The 12,583-nt window shown below is 46.2% G+C and overlaps 1 protein-coding gene and 1 long non-coding RNA gene across 7 annotated transcripts in view; one reads left to right on the forward strand and one right to left on the reverse strand.

The window, feature by feature from the left end:
- Positions 1-12,583, reverse strand: part of auts2a (activator of transcription and developmental regulator AUTS2 a) — a 353,398-nt gene that overhangs the window by 25,921 nt on the left and 314,894 nt on the right. The window lies entirely within an intron of this gene.
- On the forward strand, positions 91-1,298 carry LOC119476247. Its single transcript, XR_005203980.1, has 2 exons — positions 91-438; positions 1,093-1,298. It is a non-coding gene; the product is annotated as an uncharacterized LOC119476247 (long non-coding RNA).

Here is a 12,583-nt window from a genome sequence, read left to right on the forward strand (position 1 = left end):
ATCCCTGAGGGTGTGAGGGAACGTAACGGGAGAAGAGCTGGGTCAGGACCCCGATGACGGGCATGCTGGCACAGGTGACCACCAGAAGGGGCGGGTGGAAAGCCGGCCAAGTGGCCAGACTCCCCCTTGCCAGGGGCCTGTGCAGGGCAGCCCTCAGGGGGACACTTGTTGCCCGCGGCTGACAGATCCTCTGCGGGTTTGGCTGTCATGCCCGGGCTCACTGAGGCTTTGAAATAACAGCAGCGTGTAATGAGGATCCATCCAGTCCACGGCAATTGGTCAGCGCACACTGTCACGGCGGTGTAAAACTACACCGAGAGACGAGGCAGCTGTGGAGCGAGCCACACCATTTGACCCCAAACATGTCACATGTGTGTAAGCCAGCTGATGGGACTTCTCACGGGGCCTGATATCTCTACTAGTGACGAGTGAGGAACGGTAGGTGTTCATTCTTTGTGTGCATGTTGTTCCCTGGAGAGACACAGAGGGCTCACGGCTGGCTGAGGAAGTGAGACACTTGCTGACATGTAAGGCACAGTGGGCCTCTCAGCAGCACCTGCACTCTGTCACCCCTCTGCTTGTTCAACCACACAGTATCTCTATCTGATAGTATTCCTCATGAAACAACTGCAAAGCCGATTTTTTTTTATATAGATATCAAATCGTTCATGGTTTACCTCCATGTTTGCTAACATCTCCTTTACTGTCCTCGTGGGCACATTGCTGCATTTCTTGGCTTGCCGCTGCCATTATAGGTCGATCAGTGGAATAGCATGGAACCGGCAGCAGCGGAGGCCCGCTCATAAAAACATTGCTCCATAGCGCTAGCAGTGATCAAAAACTCCACAGGGTGCCTTTAAGAGGTCGTATTTGCTACCTGAGACAGAGTGTAGAGTGTAGCACATCCCAAAAAACTTCTTCAGGTGCTGGGTGATAAAAAACACAAGGCATTGTGGAATGACAAAACTCTCTGTTTGATCAAAATGTTATTTTGTTCAATTTAATTTGCTGTGAGTGTGCAGATCTTGCAAAGTGCAGACTGTGGGAAATTAACATTTATGTCTATGTGATTCTCTGTGTTTACGTTGTGAGGTGGTCAGATGACAGTCATCTGTGCTGAGGAAGGAGAATCAAGAAGGTGAATGTCCTGAGTGAATCAACTACGGCTGTCCTCGACCAAAGAAATCATTACTTGATGATACTGCAATGTATATATAAGGCAAGGCACAATGAGTTCAGAGACCAATTCTCTGGGTCTTCTCTCCATGCTGCATGAAGTAAAGAGATTTGATTCATTACTTCGACTTGAAATATTTTTTCTTTCACAAGACTTTTGCTGCCAGTAATTGCTACCAGCCCCAAACAACAACAGAACAACCGTACTATGACTGTTCTTTATGAACTCAAATCCCTCATCCTAACATCATACAGACATTTACAGCTGAAAGGCATCGCAGACCACAACTCCAAAAGCATAAACTGTCATTGACTCCCATTTGAAAAACGCTTAGCATGCAACTTCGCCATTGCAAAGATCAGCTGCTTTGATATAGGGCTGTGTGTTGGAAAGAATCTGATGATACCATACGTATCATGATGCAGGGGTTACGATTCAATATATTGTGATATATTGTGATACTGTAAGCAAGGTGATATATTGCAATTTTTAAAAATCAAATTTTAAGAAAAGTATGCATTAAATCTGAGAAAAAAAAGTGTATCCATATTTTCTTATGCCCCTACTTTGATATGCTTTCCTGCTGGAGGCTGAACAATAGAACCGTGTCTGTGTCTCTTATTTCTATATTGAATTGCACCAAGGTGACCAGCCAATCACGGCCTGTCCTTCAAGAAAACAGGGTGCTTTTGAAATGCAAGCAAAATTAGGCTACAGGTTGAATGCTTTGACTTGAGGTTGGTATGTGTCAGGAATACTAAGATGTGTTGGTATGATCCGACATTGACTCGTGCTTCCTGGCTTGAACACAGCTTCACATCCTGCACATTCCGCTGGCCACGTGTCACACGGTAAGTACAACGCACATGCTCCTTTTCATTACTGTGTCTGAAGAACGATAATTAAACTAACGTGTCATATCCAGAGCGAAAACAAATCAGTCAGAAAACCACAACCCAACTGTCAGAATCCTGAGAGTTCAGCACGACTCAAGTGTTTCACAACACACTGGCTGACACTGCAACATGTGTTTCTTGTCAGTCACTGTGGCAGCTTAGAGGAACAATAGACAATCGCCTGTTGAGCCGACAAAGTTCAAACTCAGACATTGCTTAAATCTCAATTACAGTCATGCTCGTAAAACCCCAAACCGGCTCATAAACACCTTCTGTCACTCACTCACACACACACACAAAGGAACTGTACCAGTCAACAGGTCCAGTGCCACTCTGTACTGCAGCTCTACTGTATGTCCGCTGCCTGGATCTGCTCAGTGTTGGCCTGTCCTCCATGTAGCCCTGTCAGCCTGTCAGCTAAGCCCAGCGGACTGTACCAAACCAGCCCACGGGGGGTTTCTGTTAATTGTACAGCTGGCTCCTCTGAGGTGATAGACAGCCTCGGCTCTATTCTTCCTTCTTTCGAGACTCTCCAATTGCATCAAGGGGTGTTGATGCTCCGCTCACCCATTGTGTCAAGTGTGGAAGAAGCCCTCTTTCTTGCTCCTTCTCACCCTCCCTCTCTCTCTCTCCAGCCAGGAGGCAGAGTATGAGAGTAACTGGCTCGCAGCAATAAGGAGAGTGACAGCTCGAGCTGACACACTGACACCACCATGATTTCACCGGGGAGCGAGAGGCATGGAGGGCTGGAAAGAGAAATCTGTCCCCAGGGAGTCATCAGTCCGGGCCTCTTTCACTCTCCTTCGAATGGGGCCAACTGGTTTAACACACATACACACCGGCTGCTTGCGAGGATCAGATTCAATGCGGCCTGCGCCGAGTGTTAAGACGGTATAGGAAAAAGTCATTCCAGAGAGGGAAATGAATGCACGGATCAAATGTCTGAAAATCTGGTGAAGTATCAATTTGCATGTAGCCTTTTCTCTTCTTAAATCTTCACCGGCATTACAGAAGCAGCCGATGCGTCTACGTGCGTGTGTGTGTGTGTGTGTGTGTGCGAGTGTCAAGTGCCGTCTCATTACCCCCTCGCTCAGGTTTCACTGCAGTCGGATTAGCGGGACACCCGCGGCAGAAACGGAGCTGTTAATGGCCGTCTCTCCTCTCCTCACCACTCCACTCGTACTTTCGTTCCCACTAGCCAGGAAATGCTGTGTGGTCTGTTGATGTGGTGGTAAACATACCCATCGCTCACAGAAAGGGAAGCAGGGAGATGTAACCAGGCCCAAGTTCTCACCCTCTTCTCTCTGCTCGCAGCCCTTCTTTTTCAGGAAAACCTCAGTGCAGCCACATCAACATGCTTTTCAAAATAACACCACAAATTAGCTGAGAGCTGTTGGCAAGCTTCACGGCGATGAGCTACGGCTGTGGGACCGCAATACTTGGCGCGGGAGGGTTAGTGTTGGGGAGGATGGTTGGGATTTGAGCTGTTTATTTGAACTGCGCCGTCGTCCAAACAGTCAGCTGCCTCTCTGCTCCCTCGTCAAGCCTCAGAGCTTAAGCTAGGATTGTGTTGTCGGTGGGGGAGAGAACAACTTGATATCCCCCTTTGGGCAACGGCCGCCCTGAGCTTGGGTTACTTCAGGGGAACAATGCGGCCTCTGTCCGCAGCGAAGACATGGGCTCAGACAGGCTCGCTAGTGTCAGGCATGGCCAGGGGATTCATACATCACAACACCACACTGCACACTAACTGAGCGTGGGGTTTAGAGGAAAAAGCTTCCAAACACGGCTTCCCAGCTTTGCCTCTAAATGGCCCAGCAGAGCCCCCCGTCTCAGCGCGCTGAGAGCTAAACCAGACGTGCAGCCCAAACCGCCGCAACGGCCCGTTTGCTCTTGGCTTGAAAGGCCTGAAAAAGCAATCCCTTCTGGGATTTTTGGTTTTTGTACAACAGTGTTTACAGTAAAACCTGACACGTGGAATAAAGAGGGGATGCTGGAACCCCGAAATCAAGCCGCCCTCCCTCCAGGAGCGGCTTAATCTGTAACAGATGGTGACAGTCCGATGGACGTGGATGGGTTTGGGCAGCCTTCTAAGAAACAATGGCCAAAAGCCAGAGATGATGAACCGAGGAATGGAGATAAAATGGAATGCTTTGTTTATATCAAATGCACATGCTTTCAAATTTCTTTGCCAGGATACATATATAACGTTACACAAGCGTGCACATCACCTGCCACAAATTAACCATGTCTTCTCCAGCCATTCTACTCAGAGGTCACAATAAGCCTTTTTCACAGCAGATATGTTGACTTGTCGTAGTAGGAAAAACACAGGTGTTACTCATAGGGCTGGGACGAAGTATTGCAATTCTATATTACGATTTATTACGATTTTTGTAAACTTTTTTATCACTAAAACATGGGAAAAAGTTGAATCATACACTTCTAGGGACTTTTACTTTGGAAAACCCAAAAATAATAGACAAATAAAAGACATTTCCCTCACAAATTAGTGGTATTTTTTTTTTCATTTATATGGGACATGTAATGTTTTATACTTCTGGTGAATATAATCCAATCAATCTTATTTCCATACATGTATTTTGTATATACAGTTCCCTTAGATAACACCTTATTTTGAAAACCAGACATAGTCACATGTGTATACTTCCTCTAACTTCGCCAAGTCCGTCTCTAGCTCTCCCATCAGCTCCGTTCTCTTTATACAGCCATGGTCAGCTCCATCTGGGCTGTTTGAATGCATTTAACATAAATTTCAGTATATGGGTGCTCTACAGTTGTAGCGTCGGCCCATTTGACCACGGAGATGAGAGTGATGACTGGCTTGACCGCACGTTACCGCGATACGATAACGTTTCTTGTCCATGACAGAGTTAGCATGCAGCTTTAGCCATGATGTCTAGCTCTGCTTTTCCTGACAATGTGTTACTTTACTGTATGTGAAGTGTTTACCATGTTGGGATTAAAATGTGAGGGTGCAGGTCATATCAACGAGGACCCTCCGCTGTTTTCTGCTTCGTCGTTTCGGCTCACTGCGGTTTGTTTTGGTTGAGGGATACGGAACGGATATGACGTCACGCTACTCAGACTACAACAATAAAAATCGGTAACTTCCTTCTACCTCCGCATAGACTCAAATTAAGCAAATATATCAATTCTGGCAAAAAACAGATTTCAAAATAAGAAAAAAACAAATCGCAATACATAGGTGAATTGTTTTTTTTCCCACCCCTAGTTACTAATAACACTAACTATGGCTCAGTTTAATTCAAGTGTCCCAGTGAGAGGCAGCATGCACAATACCAAGACCCCCAAATCAAAGCAGCTAAATGGAATTCAGCCATCATTCATTTCATTAGTTACACCTGTGCTTTTCATACTGTGACAAGTCAAAATGTCTTCTGTTAAAAAAGCCGGTCTATCTTGAGGTCAATCCCAACACCAGGGGGCGATGTTGCACTAAAGGTCCGACAGCCCTGTCACAACTTCCCAGCGCTGCCTGGTAGCAGCCAGTAGCCTGTGGAAATGGGCTGAGACAAATGAAAGCCAGGCGATGTGTGTGCAGAGCAGAAACACATGCAAGGGATCTGAAAACCGCTGCTAACAAACCAGGATCCTGCTCTATAGTCCTCTCTAATCTGCCCCGCGGCTCATCAGGGCTTTATTTCTGCCCTGCATATTTATGAGACTCAGAGAGGGTGAGAGGGGAAAGAAAAAAAGATAACCTCTTCTCTTGTGGGAGCAATTAAAGCCTTGCTATCATCAATCCTGCTCAGAGTCCTCATGCTCTGTCTCTCCCTCAGCTTTTTGTGTCTCTTAAAGGCTGTTTACACTTTCACTTCCACAGTGCTGACCCTCGTCTGGTACTGAGGGAGTGGAGAGGGACCTTCTCCCCTTCTCCCCTTCTCACAACCTCTTGCCTTTAAAAACTCACTTTTTCAGTGCTTGTGCTCATACATTTGGTTATCTGGAGCACCTACCAACCCACAAACTGTCAAATAAGACAACCAGATTTGGCTCTGCTTCCTAAGTCACATGGCAGCTCATTGTAATATACCGCCCAAAGCTTGAAAACTACCTTTGCACAGGTGTGTCATATTTTTCTAGCAAGCCAATCAGAGCAGGCTTTTTAAGGAGGGGGTCTTCAAGAGAAAAATATTTTTTGAGCATTAAAGCACGTAAACATGTTCTAGTAGAAACCCAAAATACAAGTATGAACCTGAAAATGAGCATAATAGGTCCCCTTTAAGAAAAAAAACACCACAGCTGTAAGACAGAAGTAGACGTGTTGAACCACAAAGTATGACTCTAAGGCAACATCCACACTAATACGTTTTAAAACGTATAACTTTTGCTACGTTTATGCCTAGCATCCACACTACTCCGCTGTTTTCGAGCCCCTAAACAGAGACGATTTGAAAATGCTGCTGACCCTGTTTGAGTTTTAAAACTCAGGGTTGCGTTTCAATATGGACGGACAGGAACGGAGACCTTTGAAAACGATGACGCAGACACCCACGTTCGCTTCTTGATTGGGTTTTATCAGTCATGACATGTCCTTCCCTGATTCGTCACGCCCCATCATGCGAACCTTTTTCGACCACCGGTGGTTAATTTCAACATGAATGACGAGTTACAAGCGTTGCTGACCTTGTTGTCTTTGCTAGCAGCTGTTGTGCAGTTAAATTCAGCATTTTATAATGCTACTACTGAGCAGTGCCTACATGCGCACGAGGCAAGTTATTATTCCAGCGCTTTGCATCAATTCCCGTATCCAGCACTGCTTCCTGTTTATACCGGCACGCGCATGCCCAGTGTACGTGAAAGGTCATGTGATATGCGTTTTCAGGCGTGGTAGTATGAACGGAGGTTAATTCTGAAACAGCCCTAAAGCGCTCGTCTGGGTGGAGACAGTTTTTGTTTTAAATCCCTGTTTTAAACACATTCTTTAATGCCTAACAGTTAAACATCTTTAGTACGGGTGGCCTTCTGGCATTGTTTTATCCGATAAACACACCATGACCATATAATCCAGAGTGGCTGGTTCTATAAACTTTGGCTCGACATTCATTCGTCATTTTTTTTTTTTTTTCAAAGAGAGACCAAATCCTGCTTCATGCTGCTCAGAGCAACACCAACACCTCTGGGGTGAACCGTTTCACAGTTACATCTTATCCGCTGTGTTAATCCCATCTCCTTTCTTAGTGCATGTGTCTGCGAAAGCTGCTATGCTGCATTTTCTGGGACACGGGCCTTCAAGTTATTCACCAGGACCAAAATCTGCTTGCTACAATGACGCCATGAGACGGCGGCGGTTACTTAAAAAAACAGGGAGATTTGGAGAGGCGGCAAGGTGGAAACGGCCGCAGGGGGAAGACCTTGGGAAGGGAAAAGACAGAGATAGAAGAGTGGATCATTCCACACCAGCAGCACTCCTGCTGTTAAGCACGCACACATGTGCTCACACACTAATATGCACATACACCTCTAAGCCACCATGAGGCCTCATTAAGGCGCTCTGCTCTCTCTGCCTCTTTGGCAATGTCACCTCTACCGCTGGGACCAAAGACTGACACGGGCATAATTGGCCCGAACACACCAACAGTGCGCTGGGACTGGCTGGGTCTTGATAAGTGGTTTGTGTACGTGTGTGTGTGTGTCTGTGTGTGGTGTTTTTGACCCTGTTAATGCTGTAAAGTTGGCAGGAGAGTGGCTGATGTCACATTGGATCAGTGGATGCTGGTGATGGTGATGGTGATGGGGGGGTAGGACCTCTCCTGGGAAGAGGATACTGGTGCTTTCAACACCTCCATCCACTTCCACTAGTCTGTAGCATCTCCATCGTCAACACACGTCAAGGACACGGTGACAATAAAAGGCCCAAAAAGGCAAGATGCTTGCTTTCAAAAAGACTGGGGTTATGTATTTATCAAGATTCAAACTGCAGCTTTGTCACAACCCTTTATTTGAAAATTAGGGCTGTCAAAATTAACGTGATAATAACTATAGAGAATGATGTGATTAATCGCGATTAAATATTTTAATCGAGTCACAGCCCTACTAAAAATGTATTTAGAAAATAGTTTTTTTAATCCGCAAAGACAAAGATCTTGTGTCTTTCTCATTATAATCCTCAATATTGTCTTAGGAACAGGGCAGATAACTGAATAAACTGAGCATGCTTACATAAATCCTTCTACTTTACCTAGACCAACAAAAACTAGGCCACAGAGCGTTGCCTCAGAGACTTGAGGGAAACAGACATGTACAGTATACAGTTGCTCGCCATTCAACCCTGTCCGGCTGCTTAACCGCCACATATCTCAGTGTGGCAGACACAAGGGGGGCCAGCAGGAAAACGAAGGCCTTTCACTTTGATCTCTGGAGTGCAGCCCATTTAAATGTTTGTGTTTGAGATGTAGACCTTTAATTTTGGCCTGATGGGTTCCAGGCTCTTTGGGTTTAGCGTGGCATGTCGGATATCGGCGTGTTTACACAGTCTCCCTGCAGCTCTCCTGGTGCTGAAATAAGTGCATTAAGATGGATGGATTTACTTAGTCTCTAACCTCGGGACTCGGGGAACAAACTCTGAATGACCTCTTTGTGCTGCTGGAGTGGATGGCGGGAGACCGGCCCACACTGCTGTGTGTGTGTGTGTGTTTGTGTGCATTCACAACATCTCCTTAAAAACGGATCCTCAACCAACAAACTTCTGTTGGGCGCCAACTAGACCCCGTGGTCTCACATTCAGAAAAATATCTATCAGGATGAATAGTGGTCTCTTTCTTGACTTCAAACCTGACTGACAAATCTCTTCTCGTCACAGGATCACTTAGTAGAGTCTATTTGTTAGGTTGAAACTAAGAAGTAGGGATGGGTATTGTTAGGAGTTTATTGATACTACTACTCTTTTCGATACTCCTTATCGGTTCGGTTCTTTATCGATACTCTTATCGGTTCTTTTTCATTACTTAATAATTGCTTTTTAATATATTATTTTAAAAGAAGAATAAATTCAGGACAGGATTAGAATTGCTTGTTGAACAGATGTATTGATAAAGTATTGGATTTTTACTCACGACGATTTTATTTCACTTAGTTACAGTAACGAGCGTAGTTGTTGTAGTTATCTTCACTTCACTTGGTTTACTTCACTGTCTCCACCACGCGCTGCAGTGTGACAATAAATTACACCAAAACGTTCGAAAACGTTCCAAAAAGTACAGATAAAAGAACCGATAACGTCAATACTCCGGTAATATTTTAGCACAGGTGCCCGTTTAATAACAGGTTTCGGTACCCATCCCTACTAAGAAGTCTAGAGGACCAACCCTTTGCAGCTCAGACCAGGACTAACGTGACCAACATACTTAAATGTGCTGATTTTGAAATGTGTACAGTTGGAGGTGTCGCCATATTTCTCCGCCTGCAGACAGACACAGTAAATGTGAGCTGCAGACGTGGGGGACTGGGCCATTGTTTGCGACAGCGCGGCAGTAAATCAGCTGGCGCTATCCTTGATTTGTTAACCTTTGTGTGGCTGTGTCAGCAGATGAGGCATGGCCGGAGCGGCCCCTTTCATGGTGAGGTGAAATACAGCCTCTCTCTCTGTAGTCACAGCCGTGGGGAGGAAGAAGGGGGCCGGCCTTCCCTCTGTGAGCTGTGCAGCACAGGATATTGAGCTTCCTTTAGATGCATTAGATGCTCCTAGCGGGGGACGGGTAACCAACAGAAGCAAAGACCACTGGGGAAACGCCTTCAGGGATGTATCATTCAGACTGGAACCCTTCAGATCCTCGTCTTAATTCTCAAAACATGCACGGTTATTAAATATCAAAAGAGCACTTTGATTTGAATTAAGCTTCTGTTTGAGCCAAAACAGCCTCGCTTTATTCCAGCAGTTATGTCTGGACGGAGGGGGGCGTCGACCTCTCTGTGACCTCCCAGCCCCTGGCAGTGAAAAAGAGACCGTCCTTGACTTCACCGGTTCATCTGAACGCACCAAAGGCCAATGGTAGCCGGGTCATCTTTCCACTGCGCATCAGGTCAAGTTCCACAGTCGGCCCTGATTCCTTGACACACAAACCCACACAGACGGCAGAGGTCAGCACGAGGGCAGCGCGGAGAGCCCGGGGCCGTAAACCAACACTGGTGCTGTGAAAGGCCAACCTTCTCTTTCCAGTCCGCTGAGTGAGTTAGGGAGCTGCGCCGGGTGATTTGTGGCGTGATTGCCGCTCTCTATATCACTTGAGATTATAGCAGGTGGCGGCCCACAGCCTGGAAGTACACACAGCTCCATCACCAGTCCACCTCTCAGGAAACAGAGAGAGAAAAACAAGCCCTCAGCTGCCTCCCACACAGCAGTAATACGCTCACAGGCAATTCTGCTGCCAGCACAGCTCTCTATGACAATCCAGGGAGCTCTTCAGCTCTGATATCTGCCACAAAAGTTCACCTCTGCTTTTCTCTCTCCACTATTTTTTTAAACAATGCCATCAGCGCCGCAAATTACACCTTCCACATCGCACATTACTCTCTCCCCCCGGTGACAGACGCACTCAAGCCCGACGCACTTCACCGGCGGCGCTCTTCACGCTGGCGTCAGCCCCGGGTCTCGCTGTAGCACCGCTTCATTTTCACATTAACTCCAGTAAAGCATGGTGGAATCAGTGTTGTGCTGAGGGGGGGGGCATGGGGATGGGGGGTGAGAATCACTACACTGTGCACTTCAATTCACCCCCACACTGAACTCGGTCTCACATCGTAGACACAGCTGCAGGAGATGTCTCATGAGGGACTCGCTCCTCTAATATATCCACAAAATGAAAATCTCAAAGTGCTCAGGAAGTCGTTTCTAATTGTGAGATTGGTTTAACTGTGGTTGTTATAATGTGTACGCAGGTGATAGGCAATTAAAAACGCTTTAAGATTGTAGTATTTCTAGCAAAACATCTTTTCTATCTTTTTTTAAATAGATTCCACACACCACACTCAACAGTTCACTGATGAGAACATTTTCAAAGCTACTCCTGATAAATGGCACTGCGGCGCTTTTTAAATGTCATCCAGCATTATCCTAATCTCGCTGCCGGGCTTAACGCTCAACAAACAATGCACAGTGAGCTTTAGTCTCTGCTCTCCGATGATTTAGCGGAGTCTCCGGGACGGCTCGCAGATTGACAATATCATAAAGGATGGGAATGTAACCGGGTGACAAGATATCGCCGCCCTGGGACACAGCTTTAATCATTTGATGGATCTGTCTGCAGGCCTTTGTGGCAACACGCTGTGCTGGTTTGTCATCATCAGTATCTGTGCAACACAGCACTTCAATCCACTCCCTGGACAGCAGTCGCAGCCTTAATAAGGCTTGGTTACCGATTTCCACCCACAGCGCCTTGGAAGCAGCTTAGAAAAGTTGTTTATTTCACTAGTGGCAAATAGACTCCACTGCCATCTTTCTGACTGGTGCTTACTCTCCCGCAGAGCAAATGAATCAGGTTAGCTGGCTGACACCTGCGGGCACATCGACGGGCGCGATAATTAGAGCTAACATTTAATGACTCTTAGTTAATGAAATCCATTCCTGGGTAAACTGAACCCAGAGTGAGCAGGGAGGAGGGAGAAAAACAACGAGAGAGCAAGCGGAGAGTGACGGCGACTTTAAGCTCGGCATTAGACAACTATGCGCAGTCGACGCCGACGGGCCCCGAGGTGACGCTGACAGAAGAGGGGAAGAAAACAAATCAACGCCTGATGACACAAAAGCCACATTCTCATCAGTTGGATTCCCTTTTCTAAAATGCGGTGTAGGCCTCGGGCAGAAAGAGAAAAAAAGGAACATTATGGCTTTTGAGGGAGCATGAAAAATACACTGTAATTATTGAGAGGTGAGAAGGCTGTGAGATTAAAAGATGAGGGACCAGCACTAAGTCTTCAAAGAGACCTGAGGTCGCCCTGGGCTGATTTCCAGTCTTGCTGCAGAGAATAAAAGCCAACAGTCAGTCATTAGCAACGCTGCACATCAGCAGCTGAATTACAATGGCCTCCTCAGTGCTCTGATGGTTTAAGAGATATTCATGTGTCTTACTTTTGTCTCAATCGATCACAATGTTATTAAAGAGGACTTATTATGCTTTTGTTCTCCTTTCCTTTAGTGTGTTATATACTTTTTTGTGCATGTAAAAGGTCTGCAATGTTACAAAGCCCAAAGTCCACGCCAAAGGGAGAAACACTGCTCCTGAACTGCCTGAAACACCTTGCTTCAAGTCCCGCCTTTTCTTCCGTAACATGGTGATGTCACCAAGTAACACATTTGTAACACCTAACCAGAGGCTTGTTTGGCACAGCCACAAACAAAGCTAGTTAGAGCGGAGCGGAGTCCGGAGAGTTTGGTTCGGTTGACCAATCACAACAGAGCAGACCAGCTGACCAATCAGAGCAAACTGGGCTTTTTTTTTCTTCCAACATTTGATATTTGGCTTTTTTC

The sequence above is a fragment of the Sebastes umbrosus genome, chromosome 17 (assembly GCF_015220745.1).
Source record: "Sebastes umbrosus isolate fSebUmb1 chromosome 17, fSebUmb1.pri, whole genome shotgun sequence".
In the NCBI taxonomy this organism is placed as follows: Eukaryota; Metazoa; Chordata; class Actinopteri; order Perciformes; family Sebastidae; genus Sebastes; species Sebastes umbrosus.